The sequence below is a fragment of the Lepidochelys kempii genome, chromosome 9 (assembly GCF_965140285.1).
Source record: "Lepidochelys kempii isolate rLepKem1 chromosome 9, rLepKem1.hap1, whole genome shotgun sequence".
Taxonomy (NCBI): domain Eukaryota; kingdom Metazoa; phylum Chordata; order Testudines; family Cheloniidae; genus Lepidochelys; species Lepidochelys kempii.
This window is the reverse complement of record NC_136388.1, coordinates 27,937,818-27,961,814: the sequence shown is the minus strand read 5'-3', so window position 1 is coordinate 27,961,814 and position 23,997 is coordinate 27,937,818. Positions and strand designations below refer to the sequence as shown.

The 23,997-nt window shown below is 40.9% G+C and overlaps 1 long non-coding RNA gene across 2 annotated transcripts; it reads right to left on the bottom strand.

Annotated features, from left to right (window-relative positions):
• Nucleotides 1–14,810: 14,810 nt before the first annotated feature.
• LOC140917265 (uncharacterized) lies at nt 14,811–23,927 on the bottom strand. 2 transcript variants are annotated; one of them, XR_013636346.1, is made up of 3 exons: nt 23,762–23,927; nt 16,193–18,776; nt 14,811–15,820 (listed from the first exon to the last, which is right to left on the bottom strand). It is a non-coding gene; the product is annotated as an uncharacterized LOC140917265 (long non-coding RNA). The 2 variants fall into 2 exon arrangements; XR_012160766.1 differs by having other exon boundaries at nt 16,193–16,265.
• Between the last annotated feature and the right edge of the window lie 70 nt (nt 23,928–23,997).

Below are 23,997 nucleotides of genomic sequence, written 5' to 3'. Positions count from 1 at the left end.
GGCATACATCCGCACAGAAAGTACTTTATATCCATTTTCAGGAGAATTTATTCTGAAACTTTCTTTTTCTTTACAATGTTTTAGGTTACGTGATTTTAAATTTGTACTGAATTTTAAAAAGATGAAAAGAGGGGAGATGAAAAATGGAGGGGAATAAATACAGGTGTGAGATACAATACATCCAGAGAGAAATAATTCACATATACAGACAGCAAGTTTTCTTCATGTTTAACACTACATGTAAAGAAAGTGAAGACAGTTTTAAAGTTTTAGCTTTAAGGGTCTGATATAATTCACTTCAACTGGAATATGGACCTAATTTTTTCCTGGCATTTCCCCAACATTTAGCCCTCAATCATGTAGCAATCCACACTAGATTTTAATATGAACATTTCCTGTGCTTTTTCTAACAACAGGAAGACTATTCAAATTACAACTATTTTGAGTCCACAACCTAATTCAGTGTTCGGAATGATACTTAAACTCTGTATCATCTGCTTCCAAAAAGAAAACACAATAGGACAATGCCTTAGCATACAGTATGCAACAAGTATCCATTGTCTTAATTGAAATTCCAACATCTGTTATTACACATTATGTTTACGTATTTTGGCAGAGGTCCAGTTTATTCTAAACAGGGTTTTCATTGATGTATTTGTCTCAATTTGAAGTAAATGAAAAACTCTTAATATTTTCACAAGTTCTAATCAAGACTTGTCAGAATATCACATTTAAATCAAATCCCGAACAGATCCTGCACTTGACCAGCATTTTAATGAAAGAAGATAATAAGAACCTATACTTTATGGACACAAGACATGGTAAAACAACTTTAGAGGAATATGAATGTATGGTGTTGAGGGATGGGGGGTTACAGGAAGGGCCAAAAACTACTTGCCAATCTCTCATTTTCAGAACAGATTTTGGGAGTTTTGCCTGAGTAAGGACTTCAGAATTGGGTCTTCTAATTGCACTGACACCTTTTAGTATCTATTTAAATTGTTCCCAACTATTCTGTACAGTTTTAGTGAGGCTAATACAGGGTTGAGGCTTAAATTTATAAGATTTTTAAGATTATTCAATATCTTTATCAACATATGTTTTTTCTGATTCCCTGACTGACCATGTAAAGATTGCACTTTCTTATTCAGCAGATATGCACTCTGTGTGTGTATTCAGAATTATACCTGCTTTTTCTGACAAAGCTGGGCTTTATTTAAAAATTGCCTTTTATGTCTTTTGTCACTGTAATTCAATACAGAACTGTTAAAGTGAGCAGGATTATTTTCTGACTCATTCATCACAAATAGAATTGTTAATAATACTGTGAGGTATAAACTTTTATTATTGGTTATTAGAGCTGCACAAACAGTAAAAAATATATTTATGAAGATTTGGTAAATTAAAAGATACATTTTGAATTGCCGTGTTCCCAACACATTTCTATGTGTTTTTTGCCAACATTCATGTAAGATATGTTCATATAAATGTTAATGGAAAATGAATTTCACACTGTACCTGAAATTAGTTCATGAGGAAACAAAACTCCTTTCAAGCAGAAGGGGAAGCAGTAAATTTGTTAGTCTCTAAGGTGCCACAAGTACTCCTTTTCTTTTTGCGAATACAGACTAACACGGCTGCTACTCTGAAACCAGTAGATTTCTTGCTTTTCCTAGACTCAATTTAGGAAGAAAGATTGATGTTTTTTTGCAATACAGTAATGTGGTCTGCCACTGCATAGGGGCAAGTTCTGCAGATGAAGCCATGCTTTGCTGATTGTACCTATGTTATGACTATTCTCATGTATAGGATCCAAATGTGTATTTTTTACAGATCGTTTCTCCCTCCACTGCTACCACTCTTGTTCAATGTGTGTGTTTATTGATGACCACTAAAGACAGTTTAAAACTGAATACTTCTTCATAGTGAAATTGAGGGACAGACTTGCTGAAATGCTCCTCAGAGCCCTGTTGACAGAGCTTATTACAGGGATCCAATCACAGCTTTCTGAACTAGCAGTTCACAGAAATAAACTATGCCACAACCACTGTATGTAACGATCATTGTAAATGATAATGGAGGAGAGAAAGCTGGAGACCAGTAAACTAAGACAATGCCCTCAGATTATATGTGAAATATTGTGGTATGTTTCAGAGTAGCAGCTATGTTAGTCTGTATCCGCAAAAAGAAAAGGAGTACTTGTGGCACCTTAGAGACTAACAAATTTATTTGAGCATAAGCTTTCGTGAGCTACAGCTCACTTTCACTTCATCGGATGAAGTGAGCTGTAGCTCACAAAAGCTTATGCTCAAATAAATTTGTTAGTCTCTACGGTGCCACAAGTACTCCTTCTCTTATTGTGGTATGTGAAATACTGCTTGACAATGCAGCACCAAAGAGACTATTGCTCCCTGCCCCGACCCATTTCTCTGATACGAAGGCTATTAAAGGACCTACCTGTGGGTTTCCCAACTAGGACTGTGCACATATGCCCACACCACAATTACCATTTTGTCTGAGACAATGACTGTAGTAAATGGTGGTAGGTAACAGAAAATTGGAGTCCAGTAAATTCAATATAAGCACTTTATATATACATTATATGAAATATTGCAGTCCAGTAAACAACAACATAGCACAATGGGGACTGGATGGTGTTCTCAAAACAATAGGCCAGAGCCCTATCACAGAGACAATTAAATAAGCCAGACAAGGGTCTAATTTCACTCCAGCCTATTATTAGAACAGTATGATTTTTCTAGCAATGATGTTTCAGACAAAGCTTGGCCTAACTGGTTCAGAAAGGAAAGGGTTTAAAAAGTCCTAAACTCCTACCTTCCTAGCATCTCCTAACTCCATAAACTGTTCCTCATTTCTCCAGGAGAGATTCAAAGGCCCAGAAACTTAAATGGACCCTTGCTTTTTTATTACTGTTGTAGCCAACTACAGTAGGGACAAAAACAATAGCATGTGGCTAAAGTTGCCAATCGCATAGCAGCAATATCAAATAATGAATAACAAATAAATGCAGAGATCATTTTGCAAGCAATGCATAGGCTGCAATTTGTTTACATGAAACATTAATCAAATAACTTTAAAGAAAGAAGAAATTGTTAAAAATCAAAGTCTATTTGCACACAATTCACACAGAAAAAGGGTGAAATTAATTAATGTGACTGAAAGACTTTGGTATGAATTAATTGGCAATGTCTGCTGTTGATGATGCACAAGTGCCCTTTTTACTTGTGAACTGATCAGCTTGGGTCTGAAATAATTGAGAAACAATAAACCTGGACCCCCACAATTCCATTCTTGATCGAAAGCCCACTGAAGTGAATAGAAAGGCTCCCCTTGACTTCAGAGGGCTTTGGATCAAACTCGTCAAGAGTCACTTGTAATGTGCAGAACTTCACCTTGAGAATTCTGTTGTGGTATCAAAGGTATTTCTCACAAGATGAAGAGGGATAGGATCACTAGCAGTGGCACCAGCAGGGTTGGTACTACCATGAAAGAAGAGAAAGACATTTCTCCTCAAAAGTGCGAATTATCTGGCCCTATAAGTGCAAGAAGCCTTGCCCACTGGCCATAGCATCAGAACCTCAGAGTTGGCACCAGCCCAAACTCGTGCTTCTGATGCAGCTGTTGCTCTTTGCTTTCTGCTGTCTTCACTGACAGGGGGGAAGGATAGCTCAGTGGTTTGCACATTGGCCTGCTAAACCCAGGGTTGCAAGTTCAATCCTTAAGAGGGCCGTTTAGGGATCTGGGGCAAAAATTGGGGATTGTTCCTGCTTCAAGCAGGGGGTTGGACTACATGACCTCCTGAGGTCACTTCCAATCCTATGATTCCATGTCATTATGATGCCATTTGGTCCAGTTGTAGCATGGGGAGATGAGACATGCCCATCTGCCATCCTGTAACTGTGCATTGCACAGATCAGATCCACTAATGACATTACAGTAGGATCCTCCTCCAGGACAAAACTGAGGGTCTAACTATGATGCTTTTGTATCTGCAGTTGTGTATATACTTTCACATCTAAAAACTATACCCACTTTCTCAATTCTGCTCCTGCTGGTGTTTGGTGCAAAGTGATACTGTTATTCTGTATCCTATCTGCTAGTCTGGTGCAGATTTAATCAGATTCATATCGAACACCAGGAGAGGAAGACTGAGGTACTTCTGTCTGAAATAAAATTGATATCTCTTTGTAGGAGAAGGAGTGTTATGACCTCTCTTTACAATTGTCTTCTGCCAAATGGGGCCCCACTCCTCTTCTGGATGACAGCTCTGTGTCTGTGACCTACAATTATTTTCAAAGGCTTGGGGACTGAAGAGTAATATCTTTATGCTATAAACTCACAAAATGCATGAAGCTAATACTTAACCATAAAGGACTTGTTTATAATTGAGAAAATCATTACTCACTTACACATTAAAATGTTGCTTGATATGCCATCACCTTTGTAAAGTATATGTACTGGCTTTTCAACATTATTTAAGACCTTCAAGACAATCCCATTAACTAAACACCCAGTTTCTCTGCTGAGTGTTAGAAGTTTGGAGGCCCATGGGTATGCTTGCCTTGAGATAGGTAATTGTTCTGGAAATATCAGTAATGGTCTTAAAAGTGTTGTGATATTCTTCATGTCATCCAGAACTACATTTCCAAAGGTTTCATCAGTTTGCTCTGAGAAACAAGAAAATTTCCACTGTTTATCTCTGCTTTCTTACAAGTATTAAATCCCTCAAACTGCTGCACCCTAGCTTAGATAAAGGTAACCTTGACCAGACAGCCCTCTGAAATCAGGTGGTCCAGCTCACAATTTGCTTTCTGTTATTGTCTGGCACAGAAACCTGAACTATGCATCCACAGATTTATAGCTTGATTGGCTTAAGATATCTATATGGAAATCAGATTTTTAAATGTTTTTGTAAATCCTATCTTAATAGTGCTGGTGGTCAGAAAATCTCACCCATCCTTTGAAAAATGTCTTTAAGAAATCAAGTACCATGGAAATCATTCCACTGTTTAAAAAATGCAGAGTACCATAAACATCTATTATGGGCCTAATTCTACCATTTCTTAGTCTTGTTTAATAGTCTCCCAATCCCACTGATGTATTTTATTTTATTGACTTCAATGGGACGACTTACACAAGTACTACAACAAGAGTAAGAGTGGAAAAATTGGGCACTATGTGATCAGGAATCTTAGGTTTATATTTTTCCAGTTCTATCTAGTGTCTGTTAGTACAGAAACCCCAATAAGAGCAAATTCCCTCACTTCTGTAATATCTGAATGATATCTTGAGAGTTGTAGATATTAACTATGTCAAAACTCACAGGAAGGCAGGTAGTCGAAGCTTTTATATCATGTTTATAGGCATCAGATTGGAACCAAAATATACACCAAATTCTCTATCAGTTACAAAATATGTGTGTTTGCAGAAATGTAACAGATACTGCAAAATAAATATTATGCCATACATCTTCCATGAAAAAGCAGAGAGATCAATGACAGTCTGACTAACTTGTATCCTATAGGAGATAGTAGCAGTAGAATTGCCAGAAAAATATCCAGTATCTAAATATATAGCAGTTCCCACACAACTCTATTTATCTAGTTGTAAATCTTTGCTCTAAATATATGCTTATCAAGTAAAAAGGGGAAGAAAACGTATTGAGTGTGCAAGTAAAATATTACAGAAACACATACAGGCCTACCTTTGAACCTGGATGTCTAATATTTGTGACCAAGTGGATTTTCTGCAAGCCACAGTTGTACAGCAAACACATCCCCATCAAATGATTAGGTCAGTTCCTTCAGAAGGACAATTAAAGGTGATCTCTAAAGATTCTTTAAAAATTCTAATTATGCCACCACTATCCTCTCACATTTAAAGCAGACAACACTTCTCTTCCACACTGCCATCTAAACTTATTATTACGCTCCAGAAGTTATGCAAGGACTTACAATCTAGGAACTCAGTCGTGCAAACCATTGACTTCAATTAATTACTCAAGAATGTGAAGGTTTGCAAGATCAGGCCCTAGGTTATTTAAAGTACCTGACTGGTTAACAGAGAATAGTGAAAATTTTCTTTTTGCTCTGAGGACATCCTATATTAATTTAAAAACAAAACAAAACAAAACAAAACAAACAAACAACTACCCTGATCATTATTTTTACTTACAAACTCTGAGGAATGAATGTAATCAAATCAACTTGTGGAAAATATGAATAATAACTGATAATTCATAGAACAGAATGAAGTTAGTACTTATGGTGCAAATAAATTAAAAGAATAATTAGCGTCAGGGAGTAACACACAGATATCAGAAATTATCCTGCAGTGAATCAGGGAGATCTTCCATCATAATACATCATCATCACCATCATCATAATCATAATCCATTGCTCCCAAACTGAGGAATTTGTAAAATCTATAAAATCTACCAGAAATAATTCATTTTCTAAACTCATCAATATTAACTTGAAATACTGACATGAGAAAATGAATATGTCGCTGATCTCTATGGAAAAATATCTGAAACTCTTCATATTGTTCTTTTAACACCAGTTAAATGAAATCTGATCTGGATTCCATTTGATCACAAGATTGAAATGCCAGATATGCTATAAACTAAGACATTTATTCATCAAAATGAAAAAACCCTTAAAATTCATGAATCTTTAGCTGTGTCCTTAAAATTTTACCGCTTTCCAATTTTTTAAACAAATATTCTGATCTTAAAAGCTGTTAGATTCTGACAAACTAACCCAACAGAAAAGATGGGTAACACTGTTTTATTTGCTGATGTTTAAATACTTTTGACTGAAACTAACTCTGTTCCATGAATAACATTCAAAATCAAATTTGAAGACTCAAGTATAAACTCCACTGTGGGCAACAGTACACATAGCAGCAGAAATGTGACATTTTGATGTAATGTGACCAAAAGACCGCATGTTGGTATAAGTTAATCTGGTTAATCAGAATAAATTCCCAAATTCCAAGACAGATTATGAAATTTACAACCCCTACACCCACACAATGCTGTGCTGGAATGGCTGTGCTAGTGGGCCATTCACCCCAGGGGTGGGATACATTTAGCACTGTCCCCCTTCCCTGGAGGATCTGGTAGGGGAGCACAGTTCTATTTCATTTCCAGACTTTACATCTGTAGCAGAGGCTTCTCAGAGATGTGCTGAGACAACAAATCTCCTGGCCACCTAATATAGTATATACATGTGGCTAATTAACAAGGGATCTCATCCTGCTCCTGCTGAAGTCAACTGGAATTTTGCCACTGACCTCAATTGGAGCCAGGGTACAGTATTATGGGAATTATTAGATGATGTATTCTCAAAACGTATTGCTCCTGCAACAATGGTTCATTTTGTATTCTAAATATAGTAGCTGCCTTATAATCTCCTCCGAAGTAAAAATCTGCCCAGCATCATTAACGTATTGTAAAATCATATTGGACTTACTGCTCAGATTTGACTTCTCTTCTGTACTAATTTAGGTTCTTCTGCCTCTAAAATTGCATATGGTTCAAGATTAAGTGGACAACAAAACATTTATTCACATTGTCTGAATTCTGGCAGACTCTGAAGTGTACGCCCTAATGAGAGAATTATGTAAATGAGAGCCGCCAAACCAAACAGATGAAAAACAGACAGGGGCTCATGCAGCCCGAAAATGATTAAAAATGACTAGGCTATTACAAAACATACTGCTGAAAAATCAGTATTTATGAAATTGGTACACATCATGCTACTATTTGTCTTAATCATTTATATAGTGCCTTAGATGCGTATAATGCTTTTCAACAGAGTGTGCTGAACAGAGAAAAAAAATCCTGCCCCAGAGAGCTTACAGTCAAACAGCTGGAACAGAAGCAGCACAAAATAATATGGGATAAGCATAAAAAAAACAAGCACAAAGAAGAGCATATTATACTAAAGACTTGTTCACTTATCTGTACAAATGTTCCATGATAGAGGTTGACATGCTTTGTTTAAGAAAAACACTGCTCCCATTGAAATTTAATGAGTTTTGCTACTGACTTCAGTTGAGTCAGAATCAGAACAGTAGAGTCTGATGAGACTTCACAACATTTATTCTTTCCCATTAGCACTTTAAGTATACGGTTCCATATGTATGAACATTTCCATCTGTTGTTTTCAGTTGTTAAACATATTCCTTTTCACATTGTTTGGGAGTTTCTTTATTTAATGCCTCTTTCTACAAAGAAAACAAGAACATCGCAAAGACAATTAGAACAATTTTGTCAGGGTCATGAAAAGGGAAAGTGTCATGCTTAAGTCACATGAGACTTTCAGCAAAGCCTAAAAATCAACACACCAGCTATTGGCTCGTTCTCTTTATATTAGTGTGGTCTTTATAAATGTAAAAATCCAAACTAATTCCATTTTTTAAAATTGCTTTGTTCTGTTTTCTGCCCTCACCTCTAAGCAATCTTTAGCCTGTAATTCATTTTCTTCTCCTACATATTCTAGTCCATTATTTTGCTGTTTAAAATTCAAGCTGACTCGTACAGTATGATATTTAGACCACCACAGCACCTCATCCTTATGTGAGCTTTTACTCAAACTCTAAATTACAGGCTCTAACAACCAAACTGCTAAAAACAACAGGTATTTGGCAAGAATTTTCACATTTCTTGCACCCTTAGTTTAATAAATTGGAACATCTATATTTGTCCATTGGAAGGAGAAACATTCTGCTATAGGTGCTTGGTTTTAATTTTCAGCTTTTTGCTTAAGATCTTGATATAGAACTCATCTGCAAGAAAGGCCACCCTCAAAATATCACAGTGATATAGCTAAATTCATATACATGGAAGCTGCCTTTTAGTAACTCCCAACAGTATGCTCAAATTTAATAAAACTAAGTTGCTTATCAATTTTCTGTTTTGCCCAACTGAAATTGAGGGTCCATTGTTCTAGCCTGTTCAAACAAGTAGTAAAAGATAGTCCCTGCCCTGAAGAGTTACTGTCTGAAGAGACCAGACAAATGGTGGGAAGAGTAATAGAGACATATAGGGGGAAGTGATTTGTCCAAGGTCACACTACCAATTAATAGCAGAGCTGGGCCTAGAAACCAGAGGTGAAATCCTACTCCCACTGACTCTCAGTCCAGTAGCATACAGACCATGCTGCCTTCCCACACTATTGATCTTCCTCAGTTATCATCCTAAAGCCACAAAAATGAACCCTGCAGTCCTATGTATCAGTTCATTGCATTTCGGGGGAAAAATGTGACAGCCTGATTCTCTTTGATATGTTGTAAAACACTGTCTTGAAAACCACTAGCTAGTCATAAATGTTATTATTAGGCATCTTAATATATCTATTACTTATGCAAATATTTTACATTTTATTGTAATTATCTGCAAGAACTTTTTTTAAAAATACCCAGCTGCATATTGCAATCTGGATGAAGTAAAGATTTCAAATACCGACCAATGGAAGTCCCTGCTTTTGACCATATTAGTAAACAAACAATACTTTAGCACTGTATTAATTAACTGAAACAACTTTTACTCGTCCTCAACAGAGGGAAGTAGGCTGTCTTTATGGTATATTACAGATGAATTGCTTCACCATAGTCTTGCTACACTGATGGTGGCACTTTTGCTGTCTCCGCCTCCTCAGTTGTTAGATATATTTGTCTGCATGAGAGCTATGAATGAGTTCTTCATACGTTAAAATATGGAAAACTACTTTCAGTACTCAAGAGGAAGAAGCACTGGCGCAGAAAGTCACTAATAATTCACTGATACTGAAGCCTTGCAGAGGGATTCACAAAAATATACTAGGACATATGCAGCATAGGCAGAGGGTTCTGTTACTACATCTCTATGCTGGGTACACATAAGAACTCAAACATGAGTTATGTGGGGTGTTCTTTTCACTGTCCCTGGTAAATATTTTTGTTCAAAACAAAAAAGGAATACATATTTGCTTGACATTGAATAAAAGTGCCAGTATGCTTGTGCCCAATATACTAGAACATTGTTCAGTAATAGTTCAACCTTGCAAAAATATTATCCCTGTAACACTGCCAAGGCCATTGTATGGGTTATTTGTGTATGTTTCAGACAACCTACCCTGAGGCTGAAGCAACTTTTATACTTGACTTTTTAGAAACCTTTCTGTTTTGTTAATGAATCAGTGTGTCTTGTTCATTCTGGTTCCTCATCCTTCCCCTATTTTTCCATCCCTTATCAAGTTCCCCTTCCCCTCCCCCTCCCATGGGCCACACAAAATTTCAGTCAAATAACCCAGGCTGATGAACACTTATTAACTATAGCTTGCTTGAAAGTGGCTCATTACATGGTCGTTTCAAGTTACATCAAAATCCCTGTGTAAACACTGTTCATGAATGGAGTGGTTAGTGATTAACTCTTTCAATCCAGGATTTGGGATTGCCTAACACTAAATGCCAATATATTTTATGGAGTGCCAGTGAGAAATGAATTGGATGTTCTGGTGTGGAAATATTATTGGATACAAAGGCAGGAATACAGTACATCTTTGATACTTTAAATTTCAAGCCTATATAAACCAAAAGCCAGCTCCACTCTGCAAACAAGTACTCACATATGTTAAACTATGCATTATACCAGTGTTATAATAATGACATCAAAATTACAAGAAAGAATGAATTTTCTATTCTGAAATAATGTGTTGGGGAAAAAAAAATCTGTTCTCACAAGCTGGAAGCCTACTGTGCAATAGTTAATGTTGAACCTTGCTATCCCATAGGGTAACAGTGAACTCCAACTAACTTATACATTTATGGATTCCTCTTCTCCTTCCAATCATTTCTAAGAGCCTGCCTATTCCATTAGACTCATCAGAATAACTTTCACACCACACTTTGCTAGCTATAACTGTATCCGTTTGTGCCTTTAGATTGTCAGCTTTTGGGGGCAGGGACTTTGGTTTTTTGTATAGCACGTTATTATCTGTGAAGTAACAGGTACAAATACCATATTATGTAAATAATGATAATAATGAACAAATGTAGTTAACTGAGAAATTTTATACTGTTTTAGAAAAGAGACTACTTCAAATATACCAATTTTTGATAGATTCAGGTAACTTATTTAAAGCCAGATTATGCCATCCTGACCCATGATGAATACAGAACCTTACTCTGCAAGCGAGTGGCATGGATCAGCATTCACTTTGCACTCCTCATCAGTACCAGCCCAAGCCAGGGAAGCTAATGATCCAACCAGCAGACCAAATTTGGTGATGAATCCTGGTCACATGCCACCTGAGGTACATTACCCATATGCAAGCAGTCTCACTGATTTCAGAGCATTTGTTATATTGTCTCATTCTTGTCTTCTGGCATCCATTTGTAAATGTAATCATAGAATCATAGAATATCAGGGTTGGAAGGGACCCCAGAAGGTCATCTAGTCCAACCCCCCGCTTGAAGCAGGACCAATTCCCAGTTAAATCATCCCAGCCAGGGCTTTGTCAAGCCTGACCTTAAAAACCTCTAAGGAAGGAGATTCTACCACCTCCCTAGGTAACGCATTCCAGTGTTTCACCACCCTCTTAGTGAAAAAGTTTTTCCTCATATCCAATCTAAACCTCCCCCACTGCAACTTGAGACCATTACTCCTCGTTCTGTCATCTGCTACCATTGAGAACAGTTTAGAGCCATCCTCTTTGGAACCCCCTTTCAGGTAGTTGAAAGCAGCTATCAAATCCCCCCTCATTCTTCTCTTCTGCAGGCTAAACAATCCCAGCTCCCTCAGCCTCTCCTCATAACTCATGTGTTCCAGACCCCTAATCATTTTTGTTGCCCTTCGCTGGACTGTCTCCAATTTATCCACATCCTTCTTGAAGTGTGGGGCCCAAAACTGGACACAGTACTCCAGATGAGGCCTCACCAATGTCGAATAGAGGGGAACGATCACGTCCCTCGATCTGCTCGCTATGCCCCTACTTATACATCCCAAAATGCCATTGGCCTTCTTGGCAACAAGGGCACACTGCTGACTCAAGGATAGGAAGTTGTACGAGGAGTAATGGTCTCAAGTTGCAGTGGGGGAGGTTTAGATTGGATATTAGGAAAAACTTTTTCACTAAGAGGGTGGTGAAACACTGGAATGCGTTACCTAGGGAGGTGATAGAATCTCCTTCCTTAGAGGTTTTTAATATTTATCTGTCTTGCGGATGAGGACGTAGTTCTTATGAGCACTATTACCCCATAAGATTTTTTGTTAATCAGAAGCGTTTTACCATAACTGGCCAGGGTTATATGTGAGAAAAATGCTCAAATGCCTGCAATCTGAATATTGTTTTAAATGTGCCACAGTGTACCAAAGTGATTTCAGATCTGTACAACTTCCTATCCTTGATCACTGACATACTGGCCACTACATGCCCCCACCTGAATCTTCCTTCAAAGGTCACCATCGTTCATAGATGTCCTGTGCCAGATAAAGTACCGGGATAGGAAAACAGACCAGTTGGCACAAGCCACACTCAAAGTCCAACTAACAGTGACATAAGAAGCTCTGTGAGCCTATTTCACCTCTACGACTAAAAGGCTTTTACTCTGCCTTACGATCTGCTAAATCAAGATGTGAAGAACTATTCCAAACTGTAAACTATTCCAAACATCAAATTACCCTGACTGTCTATAAACAACCTCAAAGCCTAACACCGTTCACTGAGGAGAGCTCTCAAGCTAACCTGAAAAAAATCAACAGAATTCCTACTGACCTCCCTGGTATCCATGTTATAAACTGCAGAGGCATACGATAAATAATGTTATCAAACACATTTAGCCACTTGACTTTCCCTCTGCTTTCTAATCCACCACTGTTGTGACTACGTCTAATATTCAAAACATCCAAATAGTTTCAAATAGCTGCCATTAAAAAAAACAAAACAAAAAAACCCTAACTTGTCAAATAAACGTTCCCTTCTTCACCCATTCCCCATCAAATAAGGAATTTCATCCTCCTCCCCAAAACAACACCGAGCCGACTTGCAGGACAAGCAGTAATTAGTCCTGGACCAGTGACAGCTTCAAAGTCCAGTGTCTCATGACCCACCAGGGCTTGAAGTGGGTACTTCATATCATTAGAAAGTCAAGAATCCATTTTGGCAGTGGTATAATGCTTATGTTTCTATACCTCTTAGAACATGAAATATCAGGCTTTAATACTGCAAATGATGTCTCAAGAGGATGATACTGGTTATTTTAGAAGATTCTGAATGAAATACATTAAACATAATTTATTCTCTTCCTGAGATTTTTACATTTGGACCCACGATCACCTGGCTTTACAGGCAAAGCAATATGGAAAAGCAGCATCAATTAATTTTTTAACACACAAATATTTTTATGCATAATATTTGGCATATACAAAATCCATGATGGAGTGCTACAGTATACAGGGTATTTTTAGAATTTATGCAACCTAATTTACTCATCGCTTTGCTACTTCTAAAGCCAACTTCAAACTTATGCCAATAAAACCTTGTAGCACACTACCATGTATTCCATCTATGTAAATTTACCTCACTGCCATGAAAAGCAGTACATCCCTTTCCTACAGCTTTTCTACTCCTGGAGATATTCAGGAATAGTTATTCTTTTTTAAATTCACACCCTTCCCTACCAGAATAACATTCATATGTAATCAGGCCTAGTATTTAGGTTGCAAAGTTTTGAGTAAGTAAGGACTTGTCTACACTGCCACCTTACAGCGCTGCAACTTTCTCGCTCAGGGGTGTGAAAAAACACCTCATGCAGGTGGTTTTTTTACAGTGCTGGGAGACCTCTCTCCCAGCGCTGGTGCCGCAACTACACAGCTACTTCCATGGCCCCAGCATGGAAGAGCACTTTTGGCAGCATCTCACTCCTGATTCTACAAATGTAATGAAAACACTGGGGGTCAGCCACTGGACTAGGCCAGCCGCTGTGAGCTGAAATTCTGTCTCAAGCAGTGGCCCTCTGAAGCAATGCCATGCCTACAGAAGGAGGAATGCCCTGGCTGTGTCCAATAGTGGAGCATTTCAGTAAGTTATGCAGACCAATATTAAGCCAATTTGAGAGTGACAGACATCAGTTCAGATAACATAAGTGACTACTTAAGCAGGGTGGGTAAAAATCAATGCTTTTTAGATTAAAATAATCAGATTTTAATTAAATATTCAATTAAATAATACAGTAATAATTTAATTTAAATCAATTTGTACATTAAATTAATTAAATGTATTTTTAAAAAATAAACCTACTTAAAACCGACACTCTATGTTAAGGCCTAAACTTATTATAATCTATTAAATCTTTTAAATTAAATACAACAAAAACTAATTGTGACAGGTTCGGTCACAGAGACCCCCTTGGGACTGTCACCTGATGTGCTGAGACTACCTCTGAGCCCATTTTCTTTGCCAGTTTGGGCCTTCAGAACCCTGCCTTTTCGAGCCAGAGACGCCAGTCTGCTCCAACACAGGCTCAGGGTCTGAACCATGCCCTCAAAGCTGCAAACTTAACTGAAAACAGCTTAAGAAGTGCTCCTGTCTCCAGCACCCAGATACCCAGCTCCCAATGGGATCCAAACCCCAAATAAATCTGTTTTACTCTGTATAAAGCTTATACAGGGTAAACTCATAAATTGTCCGCCCTCTATAACACTGATAGCGAGATATGCACAGCTGTTTGCTGCCCCAAGTATTAATTACTTACTCTGGGTTAATTAATAAACAAAGTGATTTTATTGAGTACAACAAGTAGGATTTAAGTGGTTTCAATTAATAACAGACAGAACAAAGTAAATTACCAAGCAAAATAAAACAAAACACGCAAGGCTAACTTAATACACTAAGGATCTAGTTACAAATACTAACTTCTCACCCCAGATGTTATCTCAGGTACAATCCTTTTCAGACCAATGTTGTAGTTTATGGTCTGGGTCCAGCAATCACTCACACACCCTTTGTTCCAGTTTCTTTCAGGCATCTCTTTGGGGTGGAGAGGCCATCTCTTAAGCCAGCTAAAGACCAAATGGAGAGGCTTGCAGACCCTTTATAGTCTCTCACTTGTGGGCAGAAACCCCATTGCTCTTCCGCAAAATCACAGCAACAAGATGGAGTTTGTAGCCTCCTGGGCAAGTCACATGTCCATGTATGATTCAGCTTTTTGCAGGCCAACACCACTGTTTACATGTTAGTTTGAACAGATGTGAACTTGTGTCTCCCAAAGTCCACTGTAGTTAAATACTCCCAATTACTTGAATAGACCTTTCACAATGTTGGCCAAACCTCCCTTATGTGTTTCCTACAGCAAACACTTCAAATACAAGCACAGAGCCAATGCTCATAACTTTAGATATAAAAATGATACATGCATACAAATAGGATGAATATATTCAGTAGACCATATGTCACATGGCATATCTAGCATAAAGCATATTCCAGTTATGTTATATTTACACTCATAAGCATATTTCCATAAACATATAAAGTACAACGCCACACTAATATTAAAGAAGTTCATGTTTGCTACCAAGTTTTAAAGAAAGGCAAACCAAAGAACTGGTAGAAATGACTGGCTAATTGCCTAGAAACAGAGTTTTGGGTAAGTGCTAACCACTTTTGATGGCAGTAACCTCTCTTCTGCAGGTTCAGAGAGAATATTCTCTTCATTTCATCTTATTCCACTTGTTTAATTCAATGACTAGTTCATTCAAAGCTAAGAAACCAATTGTAAGTTGAAAAAACAGGAGAGCTTGTTTTCCTCTTCCAATCTATAAATAAAAATTAGACATCAAAGGATGAAATCTATTAGTTCTAAAATCTTGAAGGATATGGTGAACAGAAAGAATCAATTCATTAACTACAGATACTAATTCCTTTAATAAATCAGTTAACTTTAAATGAAAAACATGTTCTGATAAACTTCTTGATAAATTTTTTTATTTATCCAGCACTTTTAAACTAGTTTTATTTAATAAAAAAGCATGCTTTTTTGTACATTTTGCACTGAATTTGAATTATATCAAAATAGTTTGACACAAATCACAAGTTAAAAAAATATTCATCATCTAGAAATACATTATTCATCATTTTCTAACATAATAAAAAATGTAAAAATGTAAGAATTAAGAATCGTAACTTACGCTACAGTAGAACCTCAGAGTTACTAACACCAGAGTTATGAACTGACCCATGAACCACACACCTCATCTGGAACTGGAAGTACTCAATCAGGCAGCAGCAGAGACCAAAAAAAGAAAAAGAAAAAAGCAAATACACTACAGTACTGTGTTAAACGTAAACTACTAAAAAAATAAAGGGAAAGCAGCTCATTTCTTCTGCATAGTAAAGTTTCAAAGCTACATTAAGTCTATGTTCAGTTGTCCACTTTTGAAAGAACAACCATAATGTTTTGTTCAGAGTTACGAACATTTCAGAGTTACAAACAACCTCCATTCCCAAGATATTCGTAACTCTGAGGTTCTACTGTACATAATTGCTCTAATAACTGTGTATAGATACACTGTATCTTCCTGGTTATCAAAAAGAAGTACCAGACAGTGCAGAATTGCAAATCCAGCTATTTTAATTATTACCAAATAATGAGAATCAAACTTTCTTTAGAAAAATAACTAAAAAGTCCAAATGCAAAACATGATTCAAATTGATTATTTAAATCAAGGTTTCCTGCTTGCTTTTTTATATCATGATTAAAATCGATGATGTAAATCACTTTGATTTAAATCCGTCTACCCTATACTTAAACCTTTGTAAAAAATTCAAACTGAACTTTTAACATTTTCATAAAAGTTCAGCTAAATATTTTGTTTTCTGTGGTTTCCTTTGTACTTCTTGATTTAATCTGGAAGCAAGAGTACTGAAATAGCACAAATGTGACTGGACTTTGGTATCGAGGAACATAGTCCATGATATTCAAGGAGCTTGAAAATTTAACAGTCTGAATTAAAGAGATTTTATAATATTACGAATAGGCCAGAAATGTCTCACTGAAATATTATCATCAGAGGAAGATTATACTTTTAAAACTTCCTTAATGAAAAATGAGGGTACATCACTCCAAATGAGCAACACTTTGGAAGAGTGCCCCAAATGTTCAAATCTGGGTCCCTGAACTTAGGCTCCTAAATCCATAATTAGGAACATAAATACAAGTAGTTTGATTTTCAGAAATGGTGAGCATCCACAAATCCTACCGAAGTCAATAATCAAAATCAGCTTTAAAAATCAGCCCAAATAAGATAGGCTGAACTGGCACCCATCTTATTTTTAACATAGAAGTATGGCCTTATATAGGTGCTCTCATCTTTAACACAAAGGTGCCACCCAACAAGATGACAGACAACATAAAATGCTCTCTCTCAGGCCTTGTTTACACTGGCAAGTTTCTGCGCAGTAAAGCAGCATGCTGCGTTGTAACTCCCGAGGTGTACACACTGCCAAGCCACTTAGCACGCAGAAACTGCGCAATTGCAGCGCTGTAAAAATCCCACCCCGACGAGAGGTGTACAGCTTTCTGCACTGGGGCTACAGTGCTGCAGTGCCAGAATAGACACTGTGGTCGATTACAGCGCTGCGACTGGCCTCCGGGAGGTCTCACCATGCCTGTTCTCACCTCTCTGGTCATTGGTTTGAACTCTACTGCCCTGCCCTCAGGTGACCAACTGTCAGCCCCACCCCATAAATTTCTTTGAAATTTTGAAAGTCCCCCTTCCTGTTTGCTCGATGATGCGTACAGTGGTCTCAGTGCATCTTTCCAGGTGGCCATGCCTGCTCCATGCACCAGGTGATCCCCTGTTTGGAGCAATGCCGAGCAGCTGGACCTCATCAGCATTTGGAGAGAGGAGGCTGTCCAGTCCGAGCTGCACTCCAGCCGTAGGAATTATGACACCTACAGACAGATTTCATGATGCATGACAGAAAAGGGCCATGACTGGGACACACTGCAGTTCAGGGTCAAAGTGAAGCAGCTGCAGAATGCCAACCAGAAGGTGCGGGAGGCAAACCGCTGCTCCGGTGCTGCGCCTACGAGCTGCTGGTTCTACAAAGAGCTGGACGCGATACTCAGTGGCAACCCCACCTCCTCTGCGAAGACCACTGTGGATACTTCGGTGGCTTGCGTGCCAGTCAAAACTGGACTGAGCCAGGAGGAGGAAATCTTGGATGAGGATGTGGAGGGGGACCCAGAGGCAGAGGCTGACTCGGAGGTCAGAAATGCATGCAGCCAGGAGTTCTTTTCTACCCCAGACGAGGCTAGCCAGTCACAGCAGTCGGATCTTGACGAAGCATAAACAGGAGAGGAGGCCCCTGGTAAGTGGATCTGATTTGGGGAATTGCTGAAGTGAATTGTTGGGGGCAGAAGGATTGCAGAAAGCAGGCTCGTCTCCCACCATTTGCCTAGTCTGAGCGGCGGAACAAGCTGTTGATTAACTCCCTCACTTCACGGTAATCTCTCTCAGAGATCTCCAGGAAACTCTCGTGGAGATACTGGGCAATCCGCTGCTGCACGTTCTTCAGCAGAGCTGCTTTGTTTCTTGCCCCATTAATGGTAACTTTCCCGCACCACTGTGCCGTTACAGAGGAGACGACCATTGCTGCACACAGGTGAGCTGCATAGGGGCCAGCGCTGAAGCCGCAAGCTTGGAGAACACCCTCCCTTGATTCCCTGCTCACCCTCAGCAGCGAGATATCTTCCATAATTATCACCTCCTGTGGAAAGTGTGGGGACAAAAATGATCATCAGACCGCCCCTACAGTCCTGGCTTTCTCCAAGAACTATGTGCCCAGTGTACAGCAGGGTCCGGAAAGAGTGATTTACCCTGCCCCTGTGGCTACTCACCATTTTGGGGGTCTTGTGGCTCATGTGTGCTTGCCTGGGGCCAGCCAGTTAGTGACAGGTGTGTGAGCACTGGCTGTGTTTTAAAACACTGAATCAGTGTTGTGTCGCAAACAATACTGCTTCTGTAAAATGTTGCATTTAAACTGCACACCGATGACCTTGGGAGCCCAGCCTCCCTCATTGTTCTCGGTGGCTGAATGGCTGCGCAGAATTAGACAGCGGCCAAGAAGAACTAAGGAGGACTTTCTGCGTGACGTTATGATGCGCTCCGCCGCCGAGAAACAGGAATTGAAGGAGTGGCAGGACAGCGAGAAGAGGGACCGAAAGGAGAACGTGGCACATCAGATTGAAGCCACAGAGCAGCTCTTCAAGCTTATGGAGCGCCAAGGAGACAAGCTCCAGGCAATACTAGCTCTTCAAACCGAGCAGCTCGGCACCCGCCCTCCTGTGCAGCCGCTGTCGTAAAACTCTTTCCCATGCGCCCCCCAGACAGTGCCAACACACTCTTATCAACCTCCTGGCTCCAGTGTATACCCATGGTATTCCACTCCTCCCCCATCACAGTCCAGCACTGCAGACTCCCACTAGCCACTGCATGCAACACCCATCCCTCTGCAGTTTGGCACTGCTGAAGTACAGTACCCACTGCATTGTACTCCAAAGGAAAAGGCTGGATATGATCCCTGGACATACACAAATCTTTAGCCGTCCTGGGACCCTTCCTCCTCCTGGGACCTTCCCTTCCCCTATCCCCCTCACTGCTGATGGGTTTTTTTGTTTGACTCTTTCCTCTGGTTGTTGTCTTTTAATAAAAGAATTGTGTTGGTTTGAAAGCAATCTTTATTCTATTAATTGAAAGCAAAAAGAGGACTGCAAAGCAACATACAATTACGTTAAACCCACATATTGGATCTTCTGCACCAATCACCTCCTAGCATTACAAGCACTGCATTCCCGAGCATATCAACAAATATTAGTGGCTTTCAGCTTTAAATTGCTGCCTCAAGGCATCCCTGATCCTTATGGCCCCACGCTGTGCCCCTCTAATAGCCCTGCTCTCTGGCTGTTCAAACTCAGCCTCCAGGTGCTGAGCCTCTGCAATCCAGCCCTGAGTAAAGCTTTCACCCTTCCCTTCACAAATATTATGGACCGTACAGCATGCCGCTATAAGCATAGGAATATTGTCATCGGCCATGTCCAGCTTCCCATAGAGGCAGGGCCAGCAAAATTTTAAATGGCCAAAAACACACTCAACAGTCATTCTGCACTTGATCAGCCTGTTGTTGAACTGCTCCTTGCTGCTGTCAAGTTGCCCCGTGTATGGCTTCATAAGCCACAGCATTAAGGGTAGGCGGGGTCTCCCAGGATCACAATGGGCATTTCAGTTTCCCCTACGGTGATCTTCTGATCTGGGAAGAAAGTCCCTGCTTGCAGCTTCCTGAACAGGCCAGTGTTCCAAAAGATGCGTGCATCATGAACCTTTCCGGACCAGCCTGCATTAATGTCCGTGAAATGCCCACGGTGATCCACAAGCGCCCGGAGAACAACTGAGAAATACCCCTTGTGATTAATGTATTCGGTGCCTAGGTGGTCTGGTGCCAAAATTGGAATATGTGTGCCATCTATTTCCCCTCCGCAGTTAGGGAAACCATTTGTGCAAAACCATCTATAATGTCATGCACGTTGCCCCTTCACGGTCTTTCGGAGCAGGAAGTGATTAATGGCCCTGCACACTTCCATCAACATGAATCTAGCGGTAGACTTTCCCACTCTGAACGGATTATTGACCGATTGGTAGCAGTCTGGAGTAGCCAGCTTCCACAGTGAACACAGAACATAAGAATGGCCATACTGGGTCAGACCAAAGGTCCATCCAGCCCAGTACCCTGTCTACTGACAGTGGCCAAATGTCAGGTGCTCCAGAGGGAGTGAACCTAACAGGTAATGATCAAGTGATCTCTCTCCTGCCATCCATCTCCACCCTCTGACAAACAGAGGCTAAGGACACCATTCCTTACCCCTCCTGGCTCATAGCCATTAATGGACTTAACCTCCATGAATTTATCCAGTTCTCTTTTAAACCCTGTTATAGTCCTAGCCTTCACAACCTCCTCAGGCAAGGAGTTCCACAGGCTGACTGTGCGCTGAGTGAAGAACTTCCTTTTATTTGTTTTAAACCTGCTGCCCATTAATTGTATTTGGTGGCCCCTAGTTCTTATATTATGGGAACAAATAAATAACTTTTCCTAATTCACTTTCTCCACACCACTCATGATTTTATATACCTCTATCATATCCCCCCTTATTTTCCTCTTTTCCAAGCTGAAAAGTCCTAGCCTCTTTAATTTCTCCTCATATGAGACCTGTTCCAAACCATTTTAGTTGTCCTTTTCTGAACATTTTCTAATGCCAGTCTATCTTTTTTTGAGATGAGGGGACCACATCTGTACGCAGTATTCAAGATGTGGGCATACCATGGATTTATATAAGGGCAATAAGACATTCTCCGTCTTATCCTCTATCCCTTTTTAAATGATTCCTAACATCCCGTTTGCTTTTTCGACTGCCGCTGCACACTGCGTGGACGTCTTCAGAGAACTATCCAGGATGACTCTAAGATCTTTCTCCTGATTAGTTGTAGCTAAATTAGCCCCAATCATATTGTATGTATAGTTGGGGTTATTTTTTCCAATGTGCATTACTTTACATTTATCCACATTAAATTTCATTTGCCCATTTTGTTATCCAATCACTTAGTTTTGTGAGATCTTTTTGAAGTTCTTCACAGTCTGCTTTGGTCTTAACTATCTTGAGCAGTTTAGTATCATCTGCAAACTTTGCGACCGCACTGTTTATGCCACGTGCTTCTCCAGTAACAGGGCAGCTCTCATTCTCGTGTCCTTGCACCACAGAGCAGGGACGAGCTCATCACACAGTCCCATAAATGTGGCTTTCCTCATCCGAAAGTTCTGCAGCCACTGCTTGTCATCCCAGACGTGCATCACAATGTGATCCCACCACTCCGTGCTTGTTTCCCGAGCCCACAAGCAGTGTTCCACTGCGGTCAGCACCTCCATGAATGCCACAAGCAATCTCGGGTTGTAGCTACTATGCATGGCAAGATCAATGTCAGACTCCTCTTGCCTTTGTAGTTTAAGGAATAATTCCACTGCCAATCGTGATGTGTTGGTCAGAGTGAGCAGCATACTGGTCAGCAGTTCGGGATCCATTCCTGCAGCCCAAAGAGGCATGGCGGGCAGTACAAAAACTGTTGAAAGATGGTGCCAAATGCGGATGGAAGCACAGGGATTTCTGTGATGCGAAGCGATGCATCATGGGTCATTGGGACAGGATCCAGGATGCCCTGCGACCCCCTCCACCTTCCCACAAGTCTTAGCGGCAGAAGAGAAAGGTGCTCTGTGGGATAGCTTCCCAGAGTGCACCGCTCCGAATACTGCTGCAAGTGCCGCAAGTATGAACACACTATTGCACAGGCAGCTGATAGTGTGAACACACAACTGCAGTTTCCCTTCAGTGCTCTCTGAGTGGCGCTGTAACTCTGCCAGTGTAGACATGCCCTCATTCTGAACACCACTTTAGCGTCTCAGAAAAACTGCAGGTTTCTAGCATTCAACTGCAGCCAAGCTTCTTGAGTCAGTATGAAGCATTGAATGCTGTGACTTGTAGTTTCTGCATGCTGCATTTCTGTATTAAGGATCCAGCCCCCGAAAAGTTACTTAATTCATTAATTTCATGAAAGACCCACCAACTGTCAAAACTTATACATGATTTTAAAACCATAAAAACGGAGTTCAGAGCTCTAATATAAGTGCCTGAGGCTCAACCCTTATGTCCATATTTAGGCACCCAAACATAAGTGCCTGATTTTTAAAGGTGCTGAGAACATGCAGCTCCCATGGACTGTTACAGAATTTGTGGGTACTCTAAACTCAGCACTTCAGAAAATAATTCTGCTTATCTTCAGGTGCCTAAATATGATCCCTTTGAAGGGGGGCATATCCCTCTATTGATCGTGAAGGAGTAGATGGGGGGGCACATCTGCTTATTGAACTGGGGGTTGCTGTGGGGGCAAAGGGTGTATCCCCATACTGAACAGGGGGTCTATAGTGTGGAAGGAGCACGTATCGCAATATTCAACCCAAGGACCTGCGAGGAGTAGTGGACGTCTCCCTAGATTGTACACAGGGCCCTGGCCGAGGCAGACCATATCCCCAACTTTACATAGAGTAATGCGGGGGACACAGTCCCACATTGAACAAGAGGCCTTGCAGGAAAATGGGGGTATCCCCGTACTGAACAAGGGGCCCTGTGGGGGAAGGGAGTGTACCTCCAAATTAAAGACGAGGTCCTAGACCCATAGTGAAACGGGGGCCCTGTGGGCAGGAGGGGAGGGGAGGGGGCGTCTCCCCGTGGTGGGAAGTGGCGTACGTCCCTACTCAACACGGCGCCGCGTGTGGGGAGGGGGCGCATCCCAGTACCGCTCCACAGGCCCCCGGGAAAGCGAGAAAAGGGGGGAGAGAAAAGGGGGCGTGCCGCCGTACTGCCGCCGGGGCCTCGTGGGGGAAGGGGGCGTATGCCCGGTACGTGTCCCCAGGCGGGGGAGGGGGAGTATCCGCCGAGCCGCTCCCGAGGCCCGTGCGGGGAAGGGGCGTATCTCCCTACTGAACGCTGGGCCCCGTGGGGGGGAGGGGGCGTAGCGCCGTACTGAATGCGTGGCCCGTGGGGGGCGGAGGGAGCAGATGCCCCATACTGAACCCGGGGCCCCGTTTGGGGACGGGGAAGGGACATATCCCCCCGTGAACGCACAACCCTAAACATGCAGGCGGGCGCTCACCCCTTTCACCTCAGGGCGGTACCACACCCGTGCGGGCGGGGGACGCCAGGCGATGGAACATTCCAAACGGTTAATACGACGCTCTGAGGAGGAGTTTTCACCCCTACGTAGTAGCCCAGCCCAGCTCACCCCTAGGTCCACCCCGCGCTCTGCCTGGGAACGAATGTCCGTCAGTGCGTGGGCAGGGGGCGGGTCTAAGGGGTCGATGTCAGCACGGTGCTGGATTGGGAGAGGGG